The sequence below is a fragment of the Vicugna pacos genome, chromosome 13, assembly GCF_048564905.1.
Source record: "Vicugna pacos chromosome 13, VicPac4, whole genome shotgun sequence".
Taxonomy (NCBI): Eukaryota; Metazoa; Chordata; class Mammalia; order Artiodactyla; family Camelidae; genus Vicugna; species Vicugna pacos.
The window spans coordinates 66,827,652-66,852,471 of record NC_132999.1 but is presented as its reverse complement, the minus strand read 5'-3'; the positions used below and the strand labels follow the sequence as shown (position 1 = coordinate 66,852,471).

General features: G+C 50.7%; 1 protein-coding gene across 4 annotated transcripts in view; it reads right to left on the bottom strand.

Moving 5' to 3' along the window:
* GNB1 (G protein subunit beta 1) overlaps positions 1–24,820 on the bottom strand; it is a 64,448-nt gene that overhangs the window by 31,831 nt on the left and 7,797 nt on the right. For 2 of the 4 annotated variants that reach the window (XM_072975606.1, XM_072975607.1), the window contains exon 2: positions 2,100–2,148. The exons of 1 other annotated variant lie outside the window; for it this stretch is intronic. The gene's annotated coding sequence lies outside the window, so the exon portion shown is untranslated. Of the gene's footprint in view, positions 1–2,099; positions 2,149–2,383; positions 2,431–24,820 lie in introns of all 4 variants that reach the window. One more of the 4 variants, XM_072975608.1, reaches the window with a different exon arrangement.

Sequence of the window (24,820 nt, the reverse complement as noted above, 5' to 3'; positions counted from 1 at the left end):
GGCCTGGTGAGGACCCACGCACAGTCTTCAATACCCGACTGAACCACAGCAAACGCTCACTGAACACGACCTGTTGTCAAAGCAGTAACACGACTTTCAACCGGAACAACCTCCTCCTCCACCTGCCACACTGTCACCCCATCAGCAGGGCAGGCCCTTCTGCACAGCTCAAGACCACGGGCAACGCTGGCCGCCAGGTGACACAGGGGCTCACCAGGAAGAGGGGAGACCTGCTCACGTGCTAACTGCTCACTTAGTTTTAAAAATATCTGTATGGAAGCTCAGTAACACAATGAACAGGTATGACCTGATACATTCTGACACACTCAACACCTCTGAGACCACCGCCTCAGCTAAGGGACAGATCCCCACCCAAAAGCCTCCTCCTGCCCCTCTGAAATCCCACCCCCACCCCGGGCAACCACGAATCTGCTTCTGTCACCACACGTAAGTTCTCATCTAGAATTTCATACTCATGGAATCACACAGCACGTACCTTCAGGTCTGACTCGGCTCCCTCAGCGCTCAGCCAGCTGCTGCATCTACAGGGCTTCCCTATGAAACGGGCTTTCGCTTCTCCAGGGTGAGCACCCGGGAGTGGACCGGCCGGGTCTACACGGCCAGCACACAGGTAACACGCTAAGATGCTGCCAGACTGTTTTTCTCATCCCACCATCGGCGAGGAGAGCCCAGCCCCCACACTCTCGTCAGCACGTGGTGTGGTCAGTCTTTCTAATTTCAGCCACTGTTAAGAAATGGTTAGCGGTGTCTCACTGTGTCTTTTTTTTAATGGAAAGATTCTTTAAATTCTACAGTGCTTCATAGTTTTCAGAAGTTTTACACACATGATCTCCTACAATCCCGTACCCACCCCGTCCCCCTCACCCCTACTTCACCGCCCCTTCCCTCTCCCCGAGGGTAACCACTGATTTGTTCTCGGCATCTGTGCGTCTGCTTCCTTTCGGTCTTATTCACTAGTTTGCTGCATTTCCTGCATTCCACAGATAAGTGACGTCACACAGCATTTGTCTTTCTCTGACCTGTTTCACTCGGCATCATGCCCTCCAGGTCCACCCGTTGCTGCAAGCGGCTCGGGTCGTCCTTTTCTGGGCTGAGTAGCGTCTCCCTGGTGGCTGGTGACTGCGATTGTCTTCTCAGGTGCTTATCTGCTCTCTCTATGTATTTACTCTCTGGTGAAGCGTCTGATCCAATCACTGGCTTCTTGCGGGGGGTGCTTTTTTTAATACTGAACTTTGAGAGCTCTTTACTTATTCTGGACACAAGTTACCCAAAAGACATGTGATCCGCTAACATTTTCTGCCAGTCTGTGGCTTGTCTTTTCATTCTCTTAACTGTATCTTTGAAGGAGAATTTTTAAACTTGATGAAATCCCATTTATGCATTCTCTTTAATGGACTGTCTTTGATGTCATTAAGAAATCTCTCCCGAACCCGAAGTCTCAATGTTTTGTTTCTTTGAGAGGTTTTCTAGCACTGGATGTAAGTCCACGATTCACTTTGAGTTAATTTTCATCCGTGGTGTCACGTACACCTCTTCCATACGGATACCCAACTGTTCAAGCACCTAATTCATTCAATTTAGTTTTGCATCTTCATTTTAAAGTCTTTCAACGTACAAAGAGTTGCAAGAACAATACAAAGAACTGGATGCCCTCGTCCAGCTTCTCCACCCCTAACTGTGACACCCCTGCTCTGTCACCTCCACTATACACAAACATTGGCATTTCTGTTTCAATTGTGTGGCCTCACCTTTATCTGTATCATCTGCTGGATTCCCAGCTAAGATCTGATTTGGAAAAGGGGCTCGCTCTCCTGCTTTCAGTGAAAGAAGCTGGAGAGATTTTATTCTCCAGAACGGGAACCATCATCTCCAGGACCTTAACCCCTTCTGCGGAACATGGGAACGAGCCTTGAAAGAAAACACCCTTCTCTGGGTCAATTTGTTCTGAAAACCAACTCCAGGCTTAAAAAAGAGATGGGCAAAACTGTAACAAAAACCAGGTTATTAAAAAAGAAACCTTAAAGAAATTTAAATATTCTACTTTAAAAATTGACAAGGATCAATTACATTAAAATTACCTTAATTCAGAAGTGCTTCTGGTCTGGTCTCCAAAACATGTAAAAGTGTCTGCAACAGAGAAAAGGCCGTATTTGCATTGATTCGGGCTGTGAGGCACAATATTTCATACATTTTGAGAAGCACATAAATCAACCCCCTCCCTGTCACCATTTCTTGTCTCCAAGTCGCTTTATTTATTAGTAATTCGTATTAACTGGTGTTTAGTTTCTCAGTGTGGAAAAAAAGAAGAAATCTGATCTAAATTTCTTTTTAAAAATTCTTAGAAATGCCTCAGGGAAAATACCTTGAATTAAACCTTGAAAAGTATCGGGCGAAGGGGTGTTCAGACTCCTGTAACAACAGAAAAATCACTGTCACTCAAGAAGCTCTAAGAGTGGTCTCACCCAGACTTGCCCTCTGGCAGGCAGGAGATCTCATCTGAATCTCAAAGGAGCCCCTGGGCGTCTCCTGAGTGCCAGCCAGGGCCAGTCCTCCAGCCACCCAGTCACCACAGTGTCACCCAAAGCTGTGACCCCAGGGTCCAGGCCGCGGGAGCAGAAGACATCACAGCGAAGCCTTTGGACTTGCCACTCAGCATACTGCAGCCCGCACAAAACATACTTAACTCCAGATTTCTTCTGAAATATCTCCTTGTCCTTCCCCAGAAATGAGGCTTCAGTATCTTTAAAGATGCTTTGGTAATGTCTCCAAATCACACCCAGTGTGAAAAGACCACTTCTGGACATCGCACAGGTTCTCACCTGCCTGCTGATTAGTCCCCTGCCTACCACGTTCACACTCACGTGCACGCGTCTCACCTGGGGGCCACGAGAGGCGTCAGCAAGCTGAAATGTCCCCCAGCTGAACTGTGAATTTACTTACTTATTACTAACTTATTTAACAAAACAGGTTTACTAAGGAAGTACGCAGTTTATGTTACAGGCAAACACACGCTTCTCTGGCAGTGGAAGTGGGTGTGCGAAGAAAAGTCTGGTGGCTCCTCAGAAAGTAAATGGAGCACAGAGTCACCGTGTGGCCAGCAACTCCACTCCCAGCTATGTTCTCAGGAGAACGGAAAACAGGGACTCAACAGGTGGACACGCATGTTCACAGTAGCACCATTCGTGATCGCCAAAAGGCAGCAACAGCCCGAAAGTCCGCCCGTGGATGAAGAGAGAAGGCAACGCGGGGCGCCCACACCACAGAGGACTGTTCACCCATAACAGGGATGAAGCACTGACAGACTCACACAGAGGGCCCCTGAAGACACTGCTGCGTGATGAAGCCAGACACAGAAGGTCACACAGCCTGCAATCCTATTTAAATGAACTACCCAGAACACAGACAGAACGCAGTGGTCGCCAGGGGCTCTGTGTGCAGTGAACAACGGCTCAAAGGACACGGGGCTCCTCCTGGGGTGACGAAATGTTCTTGAATTAGGTAAAAGCAGTGGTTGCACAACACGGAATATATTAAAATGCCACTGAGCTGTTCACTTTAAAAAGGTTTTGCTATATAAATTTTATTGGGGGGTGGGTAGGGGCAGGAAAAAGTGCTGTTACAGATACCTAAAATAACAAACGAAACCTGTGGGTGTGGGTGTGGGTTTGGGAGCTGGAGGTCAGTGCTCACCTTCCCCTGAACCGTCTGAGGCGAGCTCCTAGGGAGGCAGGCTCAGGGCTTCCACCGATTACTCAGTGTGAAAGCCTGGAGTCGGGGTGGGGTGTAGCTCAGCGGTGGAGCATGTACTTAGCATGCATCAGGTTCTGGGTTCAATCCCCAGCACCTCCATCAGGTAAATAAATAAACCTAATTACCCCCCAAAAAACTAAGAAGGGCTAGTTTCTATAAACCTCCAGTTACGAAACAAGTAAGACGTGGGATGTGACGCACAACACAAGGAACACGGTCAGTAACACTGCAGTAACCGCGTGGGGCCAGAGGGTTCCCAGACTTACCATGGGGATCATTTCACAACGTATGCAAATGTCACCAGGCAAATGTCACCACGCAGTACCCCTGAAACTAACACAACCATACACCAACTTACTCCAGGTCACAAAAAGGGCGACAGTTTCACATGGGCCTTTGTGACACGGGCAAAGTCCTGGAGCCACACCCACAGGACTGGGCTCCGCCGCTCAGCGAGCAGAGCTGAGGCAGGGCATGCGGCTGCCTCCTGCCCCGGGGTCAGAGGTGAAAGCAGGTGCTGATCGGAGTCTGTCCGGCCCTGTCTCCCAGCCCAAAGCACAGAGGCCACTGGACGACAGCCGGAGGACTCTGCCATCTTAAAGACCGCGCGCACCACGGTGCCCTATCACCCAGGAGGCTCTGCTCCTGCAGCTGCATCATGTTAAAACCCTTAGAGCAGTTTCTCAAGGTGGAATAATTATGTCAAAGATTTTGCACTTTTTTAAGGCTCTGGATAAAATCAACCAACCTACGTTCTGCTTCAGTGTAGCTGTCAGTGCAGCAGCGCTAACTGTTCCCACGATGAGCTTCTCTGCACACACACATCCCAGCACATCATGAGGCTTTCAGTACCACACAGTGTTTGTATGAGGATTGTTATTTCAGTATTTTTCAAAATCTAAAAACTGAAATCCTCTTAAGACACACCTAGAAAGCCCCTTCACTGGCGGCACCACCATTTCAAGTAAAGCAGAGGCACTCGTGTGGGGAATGAGGTCCTCCATGTCCCCAAAGCCTCAAGACAGCAGGAGTACACGGGCGCACCACTGCTCATCTGCACCTCTCAGGTCCCAAAGCAGACCGGACACACACGAGGGCTGTAGTCTGCATCCTCTTCAGCGTGGATACGTGTGGATTCTAACACGTGCTGGGAGGTGTCTGAGTATAATCCGCAGGGGGCACTGTGTGTGTGCGACACTGGCACCAGTCTCTCTCTAAACCCTGAGAGGGGTCACAACACACCCAGTCCTCGGAACTTTGCATAAAGGACTGGGGGCGCGTCAGAGGCACAGCAGACGTCTCACTTCTGTGTAATTCTCTAGTACAGAAGCGTCCTGAAGAGACAGCACGTGAAAGGACAACGTGATGAAACGACCATGTGAAGGAGGCCCCGGCCAAGTTCAGGAATAAATGTGAAGGTAAAAGGAGTGATAACTGTAACAGAGTATTAGTTACTGAAGAGTCACAATAATAACAGATACATACAACAGAGAAACAAGAAAGGAAAAAGCCTTTCTTTACAGAGAAATGCAAACAAACGCAGAAGGGGCGACAGACTTGGAAAACCACCACCTGGGGCCTCCAGAGCAGCCACGGACGCAGGCAGACCTTCCGTGGTGCTGAAGGTGGTGGGTGACAGTGCATGAAGTTACAAGACACTCCCCAGGACTGGAAGCATCACTCACAGATCATCTCCTGACCATCGAAAAAGAAACTATTACAATGAGCAGATCCGGTGGGCACCACCTGGAATCAAGCGATTACACGTAGTGTCACCAGTGTCGGAACAAACCAGCACGATGCGACAGAATGAGAAGCACAGGCCACCAGAGGGGCATTCCTGCCAAAAACACTCGGCCTCATCCAGCCGTGAGGAAACAAGTTACAAAGATCTCGAGTGTGAGACGTTACAGGAAACTGACCTGAACTCTCCAAAAAGGTCACTGTCACGACAGGCACGGCGTGAAGACCACTCTGGATGCGTGAGCCCTGGGAGTCGTGACCACGACACAAAACACACACAAGAACCTGATTTCAGTCCTGAATTTGAAAAAAGGGAAGGGAGACATTCTGAAGAAAACTCAAGAAACTTCAGCGTGGACTTGGACTGGGCGTTACTGGATCAGTGCTGAGGTTCGGGGGTACAAGGAAACGGCTGCGGATACACAGAACATCCTTGTTCTTGAGACAGGCTGGACTTGCAAAGGGGTAAAGGACCACGACATCCATGTACAAGAAGCACACAGAGAGAAGAGAAAGGAAACGTGGCCGCCGAAGTGGCAAGTTACTGAATCTTGGTGAAGCTACACACGCCCACTGACCTACCCTCAGCTTCCTGTAGCTTCAGAACTTCTCCAAAACTAAACGCCAACAAAGGGCAAATACACATTTTCTAAAAACGCTGCCGTCATCAAACAAAAGACGCGATGACTTGAAGACAAAGTGAGAGAAAATTACTGTATTTTATGACTTTTTTCTTTTACTTTTCCACTAACCAACAGTAAGGAAAAGCCTCTTTAGTAACTGGAGAACCTGGCACGACACGACACGTGTGCACGGCCTTAACGACACAATCAATGCATTTTGGTTTTTAAAAGTGCGCCTTTTAAATAGATGAATATATACTTTTTAATTTTCATGTTTAACTAATTTTCTTCATTTTGACAATGTTTTAAGTGTTATTGTTCTCAGGCTGGCCAGAGGTTTATTACTGCAATTTTTTCCCAGGACCAGTCTTCAGTTTCACTGGTTTTTCTCTACTGTGTTTCTGTTTTCAATTTCATGAGACTCTGCTCCTCCCTCTGTGTTTTGAGGTCAGCGTGCTCAAGCGCAGACGGGTGAGGCCGCCTGTCTTCTGCAGGAAGCACCGAGTTCCACACATTCCCAACGAGCACTGCGCTCACTACGCCCCACGAATGTGGAGTTTTGTTTTCACTTTCATTCACATTAAAATATTTTCAAGTTTCCCTTATGATGTCATCCCTGACTTATTTAATTTCCAAATACCGGGATTTTCCGCAGTGTTCCGCTGCTGACTCCGAGTTTGGCTCCAGGGCGGCCCCGGTCCCTGCGCGGCCCTGTCCGCTCCACCACCGGCTCACCTCTCAACAGCCCGGCGCCTCTCGTGGCCCTCACAATTTTCACTGGGTACCAGAGGACAACAGAAACCAAAGGAACCACATCCATGCCTAGGGACGGGCACAGCCTCCTTCAGGTGGGCTGTCAGTATGGAAAATTAAGGAAATCTAGTCTTTTTTTTTTTTAAACCAGAATACAGATTGTGCGACTAACGGCTGAAACCCTGTGGTGAACTGGACGTGGCAGCTCCCTGGGTGGAGGGGCTGCTCCAGCAGGGAAGCCGGGCCCGGTTTGCGGCCCACAGCTCTCGGGTGCCTCACCGGCCCAGTCCACTGCTGCTCCGCCTTTTCATTTGGCCACCGCAGTGCCACTCTCCTTCGCTCGCAGGGCAGCCCCCACTGCCAGGGCTGCCTTCTAGACAAGGGGGCCTGGGAGCCGGTCCTGAGCCCAGCGAGCTGCCTGCGGGCTTGGTACTGCTCAGGGCACCACCAGCTCCCAACTGCTTCAGCGGTTAAGCTGCCCTAACCTTATGACACCAGAATATTCTTCTCAAAAGTTATCAGCCCAAGAAGACAAGTACTCCCCTCACACCTGCTGGGAGCTGGGAGCTGGAAATTCAGACTCACGTGAAGCTGAAGACAGGCTTGCGGCCGCCTCGGTCTGAGTTACCGACGGGCCTTCACTTTGTTTCTGCCGCGCCCGCGGCCAGTCCCCAGCAGGCCGGGCTCTGCCCCGCTTCCATGTGTCCGGAGGCTTCATGACAAGCACCCCCAGATGCCACACTGGGAGTTGTGGACACACCACCACCTGACTGCGGGGCACCGCCGGTCGGATTTCCGGAGCACACCACGCAATGACTTCACACGGTGACACATCAAGACTCTTGTGTTTGTACCGTCTCTTTCTCAAATACCGAGAAAATGAAAGGACACAGCAGGGCTGCAGCTTCACCATCAAAGCCTGGGATGAATCCAGTTCAAGTTGAGGTGTGCCGGGGACAGAAGAGGCAGGTGCGACCACACAGAACCATTCTGGCTAACACCCTGGCTGCTTAACAGTAAATTCTAACCACCTTCAGATGTTTTTTTAATTACCCTGTATTTTCTTGTGCTCATTACAAGGTTAAAAAAACTTAGGGGTAGGGTATAGCTCAGTGGTAGAGCACATGCCCTAGCATGCACGACGTCGTGGGTTCAATCCCCAGCACTGACATCAAATACATAAATAAACAAATCTAATTACCTCCCCCAAAATATGGGGGGGAGGGCTTCACTGTGGTCTGCACATGGCATGCAGTAAATCTTCCGGGGTAAAGTTATGGGGAAATTCCTTCTTTTCACTGAAGGGCAGGAACTGTGCGACCTGACCTAAGCAGACAGGCCTCCAGCTCCCCTCAGCTTAGGTCCACCCAGGTGACTCACTCAAGCTCTGCAACAAAAAGTAACTGCCGTCAAGCACAGCAGGAACGCTGAACGTGCGACACGCTTCTGGGGGAGACACAGGGAGACACAGCCGGGGAAATACATCAGAACAGAAAAATGAGTAACAGCAGCTACACGCTCAGAGCACTTTAAATTCAATGCAGAAATAAAGAGGCGTAACTAAAACACCACCTGCTTACAGAGCTGATGTTCCCCTCCTGAACTACCTAGGCTTCCAGACTGAAAAGCTGCACCAAAGGCCCAGCATAGCGGACAAGGGGAGACAGGTTACCAGGATACATCACACTTCAGAGCACCCACGCAAAAGCCAGGTCCTCAAAGTCCCCAGACGGAAAAAACTGCTGATACACAAAGGATCAAGAATCACCAGCATCTGGTTTCTCAACAGCAACAGTGGGAACTGAAAGCACACAGAGCAACGTCTTAACCTAATTCCAGACAAGAACTGTACACTCAGAACCACCAGCCTCAGGTCAGAATAAAGACACACACAGTCCAGGACGCCACCCGAGGACCGTCTCCTCGGAGCGGGGGGTCACACCTGGAACTCGAGATCCAGGAGCCAGGACCACCTTCTCTGCCCCTGCCGGCCCTGAGGCGCGGTGGCCAGCGCACCTGACTCGGTAGTGACGCCCCACACGGCGGAACCCCTCCCCGCGAGGCCAGGCCGCACCGCCGCTGCGCTCCTCGCCCAAGTCTCACAGCAGTCACTGAGTGAGCTCGAGCACACCCATCGTGTCGGGCAACTAAACCGCCGCGCTCTCACCCCCAACTGGATTCTGAAGTATATCTGGAAAAAAGACACAGGTAAAATTACTTTTAATCAACAATAAATTAATCAAGTACTCGCTACACGCCAGATGCCATGTTGCTGAGCACTTACACGTACCATCTGATGGCCCCCAGGCACCCGATGAGTGGGTGCTGTCACCTTCATTCCTTGTGATTCCAGTTCTGTAAAGTTACAGAAAAGATACCTGAGGCAGAGGTCAGGAACCGGCTGGACGGTGTACAGCAAGGGGCTTACACTGACACCATTCTCACTGTCATCTCCAGACGTGTCATCGCACATTTTTCAAAAAGAAAGAGAGTAAGATACAAAAGTCCCTTTGCTCAGGACGTTCTTGGCCCTCTCTTGCCCTCCGCCAGGAAGTATCACTCAGCCTCAAAGACAGAGCTTTACTGAACCTTCCCAAGGGCCCCCCCACCCGCCCGCCCTCCCTCCTGCTCTCTGACCCACCGCCGCACCATCCCGGGGGGGCTGCAAGGCCGTGTAACCGTCACCGCTGCTTTGGATGCTTTCTTCTGGACGGGAGGGGTGTGTTCAGTCTACAGGCCACCGCTCTTAAAAGCTGCTCCCAGTTTCCTCCTCCAAACCCTGGTCTCGAGATGCCCCCTGGCTCCCGGCAGCACGTTCACACGACACACCCGCCTCCCACTCACCCCAGGCACAGCTGACCACAGCGGGGACAGGCAGGTGCCCCAGCTCAAGTCGTCGAACAAACTCGCCCCCAATAACGTGGAAGCTGAGACTGTGAGCGGTGCAGGCTCTCGGGTCTGGAAGTGGGACGTGAACTTGAAAGCGGTGGCTGCTACCCTCCACAGCCTGGACTGAGCAGTAGAAAGAAGGGCAGCAGAGCTGCACGCAGGGGGCACACTCCCCACTGACCTGCCCCCCACCTCCAGGCCTCTGCATTAATTCTTGTTTTTTCTCACTCTGGAGCTTCAGCTGGTTTGTATCCTACAATCAAGTAGCTGACAGCGTTTCTGCACGCCACCCTACAGCAGCACGAGGGCTCCGCTCCCTAAGGGCTTCCAGGAAGCACGCTGCCTCCGCGCGTCAGGGCTTCACCCGCTGTCTGTGCGGGGCGACTCCCTGTCCCACCCGTCTCGTCCCCCAACCTGAGCCCTTGGCCTTCAACCACAATGCGCCACGGCCCCACCTGGATGGGGCGCCTCCTCTCACCTGACCCATGTTAGCACCATCTGACACCCACCCCCACGTCCCCTCCTTCAGCAGACCGGTTCAGGTGACACCACTTCCTGGAGCACCCCCCCACCTCCTCGCTACCCCCTTCCCCGCCCGCACCCAGCCCCAGGACCCCCCAGTGCAGTGCTCCACGGGCTCAGCCCCGGCGGGGTTACAGGCTTTCCTGTCCAAACCCTCAGATGGTCATTCACCAGCCCCTCAGGCACAGAGCACCCCTCCCTGCACCCCACGTCCACTCCCGGGCCTCCTGTCAGCTCCGCTTCTTTGCCTAGCCTGCCAGTAACTCCCTCCCTGTCCCCCTTCCTCTCCAACCGTCTTTGCATCACAGCCTGATTTATCTCTCTGAAGGACAGCTCTGACATCTGACTCCTCCGCTCAAGTCTTCAAATGCTCCTCCTACAGAAGGAAAGCACACTTTTCAGCCTGGCGCAGTTTAGAGCCGTTGGCCTTCCCCACCGCACTGCCAGGAACCCTCCCCAGGGTTCTGAACGCACACACAAAGGCTCTGGGTGACTCTGGTGCCCTCTGCCAGGTCTGGACCAAGACCCAGGCATTGGTCTCTCACACAGGAATCCTGGAAACATGAGTGTATTCTTGCCTTGAAGAATTAGAGACAATTTTTTTTTTTAACAATTAATGATTTGGTGATTTGCGGGGACGATCAAGAACATAAACTCTGACAACAGTTGATTTTTCTTTTAAAGTCAAAAATAACATTAATTCAGAAATAACAGGGAAAGGGTCCACATACTGTTGAAGCTTCTGAGGGAAGTGTCCCAGAAAACAATGACTGAAAACATCCAAGAAAACCAGGCTACATGGATGGCATACTCTGACTTTTAATACCCTCATACAGTTTCACGGGATAAAGAAGTTCATGGTCCAGTTACTTCAATGAAAGCTCCGTTTGCCAATGGAAAGCCTTAAAGGACAATGAAACCTGATTTAATATGAAGAACTACATCTTTCTGGAAATGGTTAATTTTAATGGAGGCACCGGGGAGTGAACCCAGGACCTCTGGAAATGACTAACTCTAGACATGGACAATTCAAACGCCTCCTAATTCCCTCTACCCCAACCCCCAGACCCAACTGGTCTGGGCAAGGCTCTTCTGCTGGCCAAGGAGAGAAGCCCCACTGGGGAGCAGGGAGAGGCCCGACAGGCCCCATGACAGGGCGCACGCAGGCCCGGGGCCCCGTGGCCGGCTCCTGGTGACCCCGCCGTTTGCGGGGCACCCGCTCTCTGGCTTTCTGCCACCTTTGCTCCTGACTTGGGAACCATCCAAGAACACCCATAACTCTGTATTCCAACCCCCACTCAGTGTCAGCTGTGTCTGTTGCTAGAAAGTCGTCTGCACCAGCCCGTCCCCAGGCCGGGTGGTCAGCCAGCTGTGGCAAAGGAGGTATGGCTGCCCCGTCACAGGGACTACGAGTGGGGTCCCCAGGAAAGAACACAGCTCTTTAACACAGTGACAGACTCCTCCCTGTAAGTTACATAAGCACTCATCTCTTCACTCTGGCTGGCAAAGAGGAGTCATAAAGCATCAAACACGAATATATACATATATGGCAAGAGATAATTCAGTTCCCAGAAGTTTATGGTCAACAGATACATGTGGTTCTTAAAAAAAAAACAACCTGAAAAGTCTCTTTAGTTTTTTTTTCCTTAAAAGCAGCCATGGCTATCCCCACTGTCTCATCCACTCGCTGCATCAAAAATAGAAGGGGGGAGAGAGGGCCATGGCCAGAACCAAATGGCATCTAACAGGTATTTACTTGTTATTCTGATAAATCATTTATGTTTTCAGTTCATCTGCCACAACTGTAGAGGAAAACTACAGGCTACCTTCCAGAAGTCCAGCCTTAAGGAGAGTTTCTTAGATGATGAATTTCATTTTTCCATAAAGGACACATGATAAATGCCAACGAGGCCCCTTCAGTCGACACCACTGTGTGTCCTCCCACCTCCCCTCTGGTGACAGACAGAACCAAAATGACTCAACTCTGATTCCTGGAGAGGGAAACACCCGCCTTCCGCCCTCACCCTGGTACCTCCAGTGGGTGAGCCCCTCCTCCCGGAAAACACACGGCCCCCTAGGCTGCAGGGACCAGTTCAGGCAGATTGTGAGCCATAAAAAGCTCCAGCTCCCAAAGTGCACAGCAAGGTGCAGCGAACTCTGGGTTACAAAATCATTTTGAGCTGAGACAAGTGCAGAGAAACCTGACAGATGACAGACACCACAGGAGCAGCTGGCTCAAGGGAGTTCACAGCTCCAACAGCAGGTGGCGCTGCACCCGTCCCCATGACATCACATCCTCATGAGGCTGGCACGCCCTTACAAAGCAGGGTTTTCAGCGGTTGCTTCGATAAAAAAACATGGAACAGGAAATGAAGACAGCCACGTCCAGTCTGATCCTGAAGTCTGAGAAGCTGTGTTGCCTGTCAGTTAACAACAGCGGTTTATTCAAGAATAAAAGTTAAAGTTTCCTTCCATTTATGGGTATGACTTTTTCAAATAGCTACTAAGGTTTTAGGACATAAATACTTAGATTGTTTGGACCTAAGGACTCAATAAAGGGAACTTTCAGGTACTTATTTTGGCCTGGGGCACTGTGAAAATCCTAGGGACACTAAAGGTGCCGTGAATTTGGGAATCTTTGCATGAAGACTCAAATCTGGGCCTCAGAGTGCGGATGGGGGTGGGGGGGAGGCAGAGCAGCAGGAGGTGATGCTCAGAAACCCACCACCACAACCCCACCCAGAGCCTCGCCCAGCTCTCCGCCCCACTAAGGCAGTGGGGCGGACACCACAATAAATTCACCCAGAACTGACTTCCTAATCTTCATGTTCCCGGACAAGACCAAGAGGAACCCAGTGCCTGGTTACTGGAAGGCACTTCCCCAGGGAAGGCGGGACGTGCGCCCCGGCCTGGAGGACAGGTGCACCGTGGAGACCTTCGACTCCTGCAGGGAGACAGAGGGAGAGGCAGCCGGCCGAAGCCGGGAGCTGGTCTGAGGGACCCGAGAGGCCAGGAGACGAGGCCCATACCTTGAGGCGTGCAGATCAGACCCTTCAAGCCGTGCAGAGAGCACCGGAGACGCTCATCAGAGAGGGCCAGGACAGCGTCTCTGTGGGCTCTGCCCAAGGTGCACAGCCTGACTCTAAGCCTGAGGAGGCCCGGCAGACCCAGGGCACCCGGCCTGCCTCTTCACAGCGTCGAGGGCAAGAACGACAAAGACAGGTGCTCCAGACTCAAGGACAGACACGGCTTCTAAACGCGTGTTCCCGGACGGAGCAGCACAGAATAGAAAGGAGAGGGCTAACAGGCTTACATTCACTGACCTTGGTAACCGCACTGCGGTTGTATAGATACGCGTCCCTGAGGTGCCGAGTGGAGGCGGGAGCGCGTCCTGCCTGCTGGCTCCTTGGTGCTGCGCTCGCATCTGCTTCAGAGAGAAGGTGGCACGTGCACTCGAGCAGCAGCCTGGCGGGGTGCGGCGGGCTCGGGACCGCCGGGCCCCCAGCCCTCAGGCAGGGAGGACGGCCTCAGCCAGAGGGGCTGGCTCTGCCATTGAGAGTGAAGTGCTCCCTGAAGGAAGCTGCTCACCAGGAACACGCACTCCTCGAGCTGAGCGCCACATTCTGCGGCTCTTAAGTGCACAGCGGCGAAAGCCAGGCACTGTCACGGGGGGAGGACGATGACACCGGTAAGGAGAGCCCAGTGGAGGATGCAGGGTCACCCCAGGTAGGGAGTGCAGCCAGACCTCAAATGCAGTGGCCCAAGTGCACGCCACTTGGACAGAACTCAGGGCGGCACCCCCCAAGTGTGACAACCCCAAATGTCCCTGCGAGGGCTGTCCCTCTTGCCGCCCGTCAGTGGAGGAGCACGACCCCAGGAAGGCACCCTGACCAACCGACCGCGTTGCCACCCTGGGGATGGGGGCCACCTGCAGCACACATCTGTGTACAATTTACAGACCTAACTACCGTCTCTGCTGAAATGCCCCTCAGGAGAACGAAGTGCCTTTTTAATGACTAAATCCATAGCCCTTAAGTCCCTGTATCTTCCACACGTCTGTTCTGTTAACAAGAGAATTAAGAAAATAAACAATAAACCCAAAGAACTTAGTCCTTGCCCTCAGAGTGAATTTTTAGACCCCACTGCTCCAGCACAACCACCGGGGAGGAACCCTCCTTCCAAAGTACTTCTAGCACATGAGCTTTCAAGTCTCAGGTGCCACAGTGAAATTCCAAAGTAAACTTAATTCGGAAGCATTGAGAAAACCCACCTAGTGTTCTTGTGTGTAGAATGCCCCGTTAGCTTAGCACATAACTGGTAACAGGAAAGTCTTCAAAGCAAGACACACAGCAGTTTCTCTGTGGAGACCGTGAGCACAGCAATGAAAACCAGTGGATTTGGGATCAGAAAGGTGGTCTGGGTCCCAGATGTGACCTCAGGAAAGCCGGTTCTCTGCTGGTGAGGGGTCAGAAGGCACCACATGGCCAAGAGCTCAGAGCAGAGGCCCGGGCAGCAGACGCAGTCAGTCTGGTGCTGATTTTCCTGTCACAGCCGAGAGGCCAAGGAACAGACGGGCACTCAGGTAAGCTGTCTACAGGCACAAACCTGAGCCTTGGACTGATTACTCACCCAGGCCACCGAGGATTCTTCTTTTGATTTTCAACCATCTTAAACTGTAAAAGCCATTCTTAGCTCGTGGCACACACAAGAAGAGACGGCAGGCCGCGGCTGCCAACCTCCAGCACGTAGCGCAGTGCCTGGTAGGCAGCGGGGGTCGAGGAACCTCAGCAACCCCGACCCTGGAACACCCTGCACATCTCAGCCTCCGACCCAGCAGCTGCCCCCAACTCCAGCGCGAGCTGCCTCCCCCTCCCCAGGCTGCTCCTGCTCGGTTTCACTTAGGAGACTCCTGGCGCTCCTCACTCCAGGAGAAGAGCTTTTGCACCTTTACATTAAACTATGTAATCTTGTCCATCAATTTTGAAAAATCCATTATACAAAATATCTCCCCCCACCAGCTTTATCCCTTAAGTAGAATTCTGCCTCTTACAATGTACGTTATCAGCCACAAGGCTTCATTTCGGCCAAAGACCGCCCTGCGTCCTCTGTCCCTTCTGTCACCTTGCAGAGGTCGCTACAGGTGTGCTGCGTCTCCCCTCCTTCACATGGCTCTGAGTCAGGCACAGTGAGCCCGACCAACCAAATTTCTCACGGTCTTTAGTTTTGCCAGATGCCCAGTACTGATTTCCTGAAGTGTTACTACCTAACGTTACTGAAAAGTACTGTCAGTAAGATCAGTAGATCATAGCTGTTATGTTGGTAACAACAGCATCTACTCTAACATGAAAACTAGTCAAAGGAAGCAGGAAAAACATGAAAACCTACGACGCTATGGAGGAGCAGACACAGCGCCACTGGAAGTCTTCTCCCTCACGGGCAACCTTCATCAATCACACCTCAGATTAGAAAGAGGGAAACTGGAACTATGGAATTCTGATAATACGCTCATTTCAGTCACACTGGCTTTGAGAGAGCTCCTGATACTTTCAAACATAACGTGCTTTTATATTTCTTCCAAAATGAAAACACCCTCTTCCTAACTCTCATCATCCTGGTAAATTTTCCACAAAAAATGCAGGTAAGACGTTATCTCACTGCATCATGCTCCCTGCCCCTATCTGCCCCCAAGAAGTAACTCCCGTCTCACAGGGTGAACAGGGGCACCTATTTCCTCTGGACTACCTGGTACAGAGGTGCAGAACTGCCAGACGCAACTCAAACACCACCACTTCCCCACCTACACGTGCTCCGAAACGTCTTCTCCCGCCACTTCCACTTTACTGCACGGCCTTCGTCTCAGGACCACGAAGAAGAGCCACTTACAGCCTTTAAACCGCTGCGGAGTATTCTGCGTTCCTTCATGTGACCGACCCCTACCAATGGGTATTTAGTTTCATTCGTTCATTCATTCCACAAATATTTTTTGAGGTGTACTATGTTCCAGGCACTGTTAGAGGATGTATCAGGGAATAAAAAAGACAAAGATCTCTGTCCTCTGGAAATACATTCAAAATGCGTTAAGATATGTAAAAGTACATAAAGTGTAATGGTGTAATGCCATTTATGTTTAAATAAAAATTACCTATATGTATGTATACTTAAAAAAAAAAACTCTGCCCTCATGAAACTTATATTCTAGCAGTTAATAACAATTTTTTGTTTTTTTACCAGAAACTGTTAAGTGAAGGTTTCTGACACTTTTTTTTAATATTTTGTTTTTATAACTAATGCTGTAATAAGTATTCTTACTTTTTTCCTATGAATAAATCTCTAAAAATAAAATTGCTGAACAATTTATTTTGGAAATGTTCCTTTTGTATCAAGGATATTAACCCTTATAATAGATTTATTTCCAGTACTTTCTCCAATTTGCTTGCCTTTGAACTATAGTTCAAAGGCCCTCTATCCAATGTCTTTTGCTATAGCTGTGTTCCGAGTATTCAAGCAGATCATCTTTTTATGCTTTTACCCTCAGCGTCACACTAAGAAACCCTTTCCCCATACACCTCACCTCAAAGGTTATTAAGTCTTTCCCGCAATATTTTTCGAACACTTCCATGTTTTAATTTTTACTCTTAAATCTTTAATCCACCCAGAGTCTCTATGTACCATGGAACGCAGTTTTCAACTTTATTTTTCCCAACAGACAGCAAGCTGACCCACCACCTTTCACGTCAAAGTCATCCATTCCTGCTGACCTGCAGCGCTGCATTGGTCGTGAACCACGCTCCCATAAATGTCTAGACGGCCACCCAGACTGCTCTGCTCTACCTGCGTGCTTCAGAGAACTTTTCTGTTTATAGCTTGTAGAATACTTCCCCCCTCATCTTTCTTTCACAGAACCAACTCCTCTCAAATATGTGTCCCTCCAAATTAAATGCCATTTAAGGAATACTCCAGCGCGTGCATGTGGGAAAAGCGCACGCAAGCTCTGTACCCATGTCTGCCGAGTCCTCTTCTGTCTCTTCAATGACGCCTTCTCCATGTGGGTCTTAGAGCTGACAAACATGTTTTTCTCTTCATGAAAAAGAAGTTTTAGGCCTAACAACCATTAAAAAAAATGGCATTGGTCTATTTGCTTAAAAACTCAAAAAAAATTATTTGTAAAGTTAGTTTCTATAAAGGAGTCAGTATTTACAAAAAAAAGCAAGCTTTCAGTAAGACCCATGCTCTTCTGTCGTGAACCGCTCTGCTCTTTGACTTTTCTGATCACTCATTACCTAAGACACATGACTCGAATTACTGACTTCGGTAATAACACTAAAAACAGAATTTCACTATAAAGCAACCATAAAGTCTATTTCAGCTAAGCACTCAGCACAAAGCGCTTAACTGCAGGCGAGCACTGTGGCGCTGGTTCCCCCCGCCCCGGGTATCTCCAAGGCAGGACCAGGTCACAGGAGGCGCACCTGGAGCCAGAGCCTTCTTCTCACCCCTGCTTCCTCCCCCGCGAACCTCAGCCACAGGAACAACTCAGGAAAGACAAGGGTGACAGTGCGAGGAGCTGGCACGTCTAGCCAGTCGTTCATCATGCACCTGCTTCCTCCTCTCTGCCTCTTCTTCCAAATGACCCAATTACCCTCAAACTTTCTCCCCCAAGAACATCTCTGATTTTATAATAGGCCAGTTTCTGCAAAGCTTCAGAGCTACTTATATATATCAATTTGTCACATTAGGCTGCACCCGCTTGTAATGCTGCTTCTTTATATGTCTTAGATGAAAAAAGACAATCTTTTGTTTGGCATCAAATTCCTCCCCCTCCCAATCAAAGCCATCTTTCTTGACCTCGCCGTGTCGCTTCCAAACCTTAAAATTCTGAGCTTAACAGGCCCTTTTTTTTTGGTTGGGGGGATGTAATTAGGCTTATTCATTCATTCATTCATTTATTTTTAATGGAGGTACGGGGCTTCAACCCAGGACCTTGTGCATGCTAAGCGCGCACTCTAAAACTCAGCTATACCCTCCCCGCAGCAGGCACTTTCAGTAGACTGTTATGTACAGGAGAGCTGCTGAAATGACAATAACGTATCAGCTGCTGTAAGTTAATTCAACCCATTTTTCAAATATAGAACAAATTAAACTGTATGCTAATTCAAACTGCTGTTTAGCCTCATGAGACTTAACGGAGCTAGGTCTACCCCACGCCCCGTGCGGCATCTAACTTGCTCAACTGAGGAGAGCAGCTTACCACTTGGGACAAACTGCGAGGCCAGGGGACCAATGAAACGAAGGGCCAGTCCAAATGGCTGGCACCAGTGACAAGACCGGTCTGTGGGTACAAAGACAGGTAAGACTCCCCTGAGCTTTTCTTAAGGCTTTTAGTCTTCTGCTACCACATCAATTTCCTCTACTAGCTGGCTTCTCAGAGTGTGGTCCGAGAGGGCCTGGGAGCAGGTAGAAGAGCTCCCTCGCTCGTCCTGCCACCAGAATTAGGTTCTAACAAGACCCCAGAGGACTTCATCCAGTCACGTTCCGAGACCCAAACAAACATTTGGTTTAGGATCTCCCTATTTCAAAACAGAACTCTCCACTCTTCCCACATCAGCCACCAACTACTGAGCCCTTTCCTTCACCTCCCTCCCCCACAGCAAAGCTTCTTGAAGCCACATCTACACAGGTGGTCTCCCCTTCCTTAACCCCTGGTTCAACTCACCAGAGTCTGGCTTTCGCTCCCCACCGTGGCACCTGGTACCTGCAGCCCTGAAGTCGGAGGGACCCCTCCCAGCCGACCCCTCAGCAGCGCTCCGTGCAGTGGGTTCCCCGCCCTCCCTCCCTCTCCAGGGCTGCTGCGCCCTCCCTCTTTCAGAGCTCTGGTGGCTGGGCATCCCAGCCCCGCTCCTACCCCCCATGCCCAGGTGACAGCACCCTTTCACAGAACTGAAATACGGGGGAGGGATAGCTCAGCGGGAGAGCACGTGCTTACTGTGGGTTCTATCCCCACCCAGTACCTTCATTATTTAAAAAAATAAGTAAATGAAAACAAATAAATCTAAAGAACTGAAATACACCTCTGACTTCCAGACTGACTCCAGGTCAACACACCTATGAGCCAACGCTTGCACTTTGTTTCCTATGTCCACTCTGGACTTCAAATGTCCCTAGTGTGGCTCTCATCCCCACTGGACAGGCAATAAACCTGGCCACTTTCTGTCCTCATCTTAGTGCTGGACATCACTGTGCCCTAAGTTTGCAAAGCAAGCACTTAAGACTCACCCTCCACTCCTTCCCATCCGTCCTCCATCAGCACCCTGGCTGCTCTGTCCCCAAGCAGATCCGCATCTCCCCACTTATCTCCATCTCCTCAGCCCCCATATCCGTAGCCAAGTCATATTGTTTCTCATCAAGTCTCCTTTACATGATCTTTGTCTCTCCCCCTTCCAAATATCCAGTCTTCATTCAGCAACCTGAACAAGCTTTTAAAATTCACGTCTTGTCATTTCTTGCTTAAGAATGTTCAATGACTTACTTCCCACTGCCCCAAGGGAAAAACCCAAGCCTTCCTCCACGGCAGGGCAACCATGGGAGGCTCCGTCCACACCAGGGCACTCCTGACAGTCAGAGACGGCACTGGCCAGACACCTCGGCTCTCCAGGGGGAAACTGCCACTGTCCTGGGAAGCTGGGTGGGGTGATCAGGGCTGTCTTCCTCTCCAACCCTGACTTCTCTGGCCCTCATCCAGCCATGAAGCTTCAGCTACCCTGGCCCCTGCCCACCCTGGGCCTTGGCAATCGCTATTCTCTGCACCTGGAGGGCGCAGGCACTTCACCCACCTGGCTCCGGCTCACCTTTCAGGTGACATCTGCTCGGAATGGCCTTCCCCAGTTAACCTAAACCAAGTGCCCTCTTTCCACTCAGTACCTCACTGCCCTCACCCTACACCTGAAACTCGCTTATTCACCATTTCTCAGTGCCCCCCAAAAGAATAAAAGATTGGACGCTATCTCCCAGTACTTACTCGTCACCACGCAGTATCTTGCTGAAAGCTAAGTATATGGAAAACACCTGTTAAATAAATCGATGCCTTTAAGGAGTTCACTTCTGGAACTCATTCCACAGAAGTGCTAGTATGAACTGGGCATGCTAAAGCAGGCAACTTTCAATCTCATGTTACAGAGAAGTCTGTGACAGATTTAAAAAAAGGCCACAGACTTCCGCAGCTCCTCCTGTAAGAGCCAGTCTACTCTCTGCGCTCCAGTCTGTCTGGGCCTTGTAGCTCGCCTGGACCACCAGAATGTAGCAAAGGTGACGCCGTGCGACTTCCCAGAAAGGCCTCAGGGAGCTGAGCCACTTCTGCCCCTGCCCTTTTGGACTGTTACCCCAGAGGCCTGAGCCGGCCTGCTGGAGAGGCCACATGGAGGACAGAGGTGCCCCTGGCCGGTGGCCACGCAGGTAAGGCCGTCCCAGAAGTCAGACCAGCCCACACGCCGACTGACTGTAAAGCAGGCGTGAGCGCAGCCACCACCACCCAGCGTGGAGCGAGCTCTCCTGCCCTGACTGACAGTGGTGAGCACACAGCCACTGCTCTGTCATCACACCTGGGGGTAGTTTGTTACCCAGCAAGAGATACCCTGCACAGGGTCAGGCTGACTTTTTTTTTTTAGCTGAAGGATACAAGTTAAAGTCAGAGTTCTCACTCTTGGCTTTTATTTTTCAGAGCCGGCGTCATCTAAATCTGAGAACACATGTTTAGACTAGAAGAGCGGCTGTTTTAAAGCTCTTCTTCCACAGCTGAAGTGCAGTCACTACTCAGCGGCTTAGCATCTTTCTGAAGACGTCAAGTTTTAAATTATGGGCAATGTATGCGGTCAGTTCCATTTTAAGAAAACGTAAAGAAGACATGATGGTCCCTTACTGATTCAAAAAGCACATTTTAAATGCCTTGCCAATCAGTATCAGGCACCAAGGTCCTCCCTGCTCTCGAGTCCATCGATTCCCAGGAAAAGTGCCCTGCCCGCCCCCTTCTCATCTCTGGGTCTGCAGCAGTCACCCCCAAACCCACACCCCATCAGCAGTTACGCAATCTCAGGCCTTTCCCATAACCCTCCTACGTGTCTTCAGGAAACTGCCTAGACGCTCAGGTTCTCATTAAGTGGTTTCACAGGCCACCATCACCAAACCTGACTGTACACCAAGTTCACTGGGGCATTTTGCTAAGCAGAGTCCCAGGCCTGGAGATGGACACTTTCAGGGGCCCTGACTCAGTCAGGCTCGAGAACTAACCCTGCCCCTGAAACAGCCCAGCCGCTGAGCCCTCTGCTTCCTGCCTGTGCTGCTTCGGGGAGTCAGGGGCAGGCCTCACAGCTCCACAACTATAACTCGAGGGGAAGGCCCTGAGGGCAGTAACTACGGTCCATCAACGTGATCAAGGTGACAGCGGTGACCAGAAAAAGCCTTTCTGAGGTGACACTCAAGGCTGAGACCTGAAGGATGAAGGACTCAGCAATGAAAGCAGCGGAAGGAAGATGCCAGGTGGACAGGTGAGCAGACAAGTCTGGAGGTCAGAAAAGCCGGGGCAGAGAGAGAAATCTGAGTCATCAAAACTCTCAGTAAACAGCATTTAAAACAAACAACAGACAGGAACAGACGTGCTCACCTAAGGAGAGGCCAAGAACAGAGAGTCCTGGACTCAAGACCGAGAAGCACCAGACAGCTGAGGGCACGCAGGGCCAGCCAAGAGGAGCCCTGGAAGGAGACCCGGACAGACAAGCAGAAGGGCAGGAGGAGGGCTGGGAACCGAGAGAAGAGTGCTTCTCAACGAGGCGGCGGTCAACAGAGCTCAGCGTGGAGGCAGGACGTGCTGCAAGCAGAGAAAAGCAACGTCTCAGAGAGCCTTTCACCTGCAGGCAGAGACAGGGGCGCCTACAGGCACGGGGCATGGAAACGAGACGGACAGAGATTCGAACGGCTTTTCCGGCCTCTGACCCCACACTGACCTGAAACGCCCAGCTCCGCTCCCGGACTGTGGTTCTGTGAGACACACAGAATCCCAGTAAGACGTTTTCCCTTTCTATTTAAGTTCCCAACTGAGACTTCTTTTCACAAGCTTGGCTGTGAAGGGAAGGAAAGACACGGGGATGTGGAAGTAAGAACGCAAGGAGAACAGGATGACGCCCCAGGTAAGTGCAGTGGTCCCAAAAGTGCCCCCAAGTGTTCTTGTCCACCTGGAACCCGCAACTGTGACTTTATTTGGAAAAAAGGTCTTTACAAGTATAATGGGTTTTAACTCAAAATGAGGCCAGACTGGATTAGGCCCTGATCCAATGACCAGTGTCCCTACAGGAGCAGAGACAGAGAGAAGGCCATGTTCAGACAGAGGCAGAAACTGGATGGCCAGCAACCACAAGCCAGAAAGAGGCACCAGAGGGAGCCACCCTTCCCACACCTTCACTCAGACTTCGGCCTCCAGAGCTGCTATGCCTATTGTTCTAAGCCGCTCAGTCAGCCCCAGGACACTGACAGAGTAACATCCCAGAGCCAAGCAGGAGCCCAGAAAAGGGAGACAGCACCACAGGTAGGAATAAGAGCTGGGCGGCATGGAGGAGAAGGAGGAGCGCTGGGCCTGCTAAGCCTGAGGGCGAACATTCCGTCAGAGCCCTAGGAGGTGGGAAAACGGGTAGAAATAACTTGCTCATGGCCTCACAGCTCAAGAGTCGGCAGAGCCGGATGTCTGGCACGTGGGTGATTGATGGTTATGTGGTTACTAATCATGTTTCCAAAGATGCCCTCCAGAAACACACATAACATGTGAAAAGGTAGAAAAACTAGGATTTAAAAATCCACATATACAGTTTGATCTCCAATCGGGGGTGGGGGTAATCTCTGAACACACATGCATGAACAATAAGAAAGACTAAATGAAAATACAACAATCTTGCATGGTAATTTCCTAACAGGTAAATTACAGATTTCCCCCCATTTTCACATTCCTAATTTTCTACGATCAACAATTAAACATTTCTTTTGCTAAAATACAAAGACTAAAGATAAAAACTGAGACAATTAAATAGACTTACATAAAAGGACATCTTTATAAAGACAACGGTGGGGAAGCTTAGGGGGACAGAACAAGGTGCCCAAGCAGTGCAGACAGGACAGACAAGGACCTGAGGTCATGAAAACGGTGCTGTTTCCAGGGAGTTTAATTTTTGTTTTATTTTTTTTGCTGGAAGGAGGTAATTAGGTTTATTTATTTATTTATTTGTACGGAGGTACTGAGGATTGAACCCAGGACCTTGTGCATGCCAAGCGCACGCTCTACCACTGAGCAATACCCTCCCCCGCCCCCCAAGGGAGTTTAATTTTAAAAAGAGAAAATAGTGGCTGGCAAAGATACCGAGATTAACTGGAGGATTGAGTTACATAAGACCTATTAGTCACGTCTGAAGGTAGACTAGAAGAAGCCCCAGAAGAAGAAACTATGAAGACAAAGCTGTTGGTAAAATGTTCTCCAGTGGAAGAATCTTCCCTTCAATCATACATGAAGGAGGCGGACGCAGAGACAGGAGTCTTCTGAGACGGAAGTGCAGGGAGGCGAGCTCCTGCTGGATGGTCCACAGGCTCTGGAGGCAGACAACTCCAATTCAAACACAGCTTCTGTGGATTCCTGGCTAGGACTCTGGCCAGCTACTTCACCACCTCCCAGTAGGTTGAGGCATCTGGGAAACGGGGCTGCTCACAGCACCTGCTAGGAGCTGGCGCGAGGCTCAAACTGCACCACCATGAAGTCCCAGCACAGCAGGCCGCGAACAAGCCCGGGCTAGCGGCTCGGGTTCACCGCCTTGCAAAACCCAAGTGCGTCGCAAGTGCGTCTACCAGCAAGGGAGCTGAACCGAAGGTGGGCACTAGAGGGCCGAGGTCTGAAGGAATCTGTTTCACAGGGAGAGCTTCAAGTAGCTCTCCCAACATGTCTACACATGCCCATCCATGCAAAGTGGAGACCACTGTCAGCTTCCCAGCATCTCTTATTTCAGCTCCAAGCACATCCTGTCTCGGGGCTTCTCCCTGTCCATCCTCTCACCTCCCCCTGCTCCTGCTCAAATGTTTCCACCACACTTTTTAAAATGAAATCCCAGGAATTTCTCTGGCCCTGCCCTTACTTCTTTTTCAGCATAGCCTCTCCTACCATCCGACAGACGACGCTCCTCTCACCAGGGCAGGACTGGCGTCTCATCACTGCCCCAACACAGCCGCTCCTGGAATAAGCATTTTATTGATACCCCTGCCCTCGACCCTTACAAGTGCTCCTTTCCCGCAGCACCCGACAATGCTCAAGCGACTCCATCTAAAGTCCAGGCAGAACAAAGCCCTCCCTCCACCCCACTGCTCTCCATCCTTCTTTCAGGGCCTCCCCTCAGCCCACAGCCTCTCACCAGCCCTGACCGTTAACCCCTCAGTCTACACATGCTCGGCCAGATTTGCTTCTCTGGCCATTGCTTCCCCTCTCAGACTCTTAGGCGCCA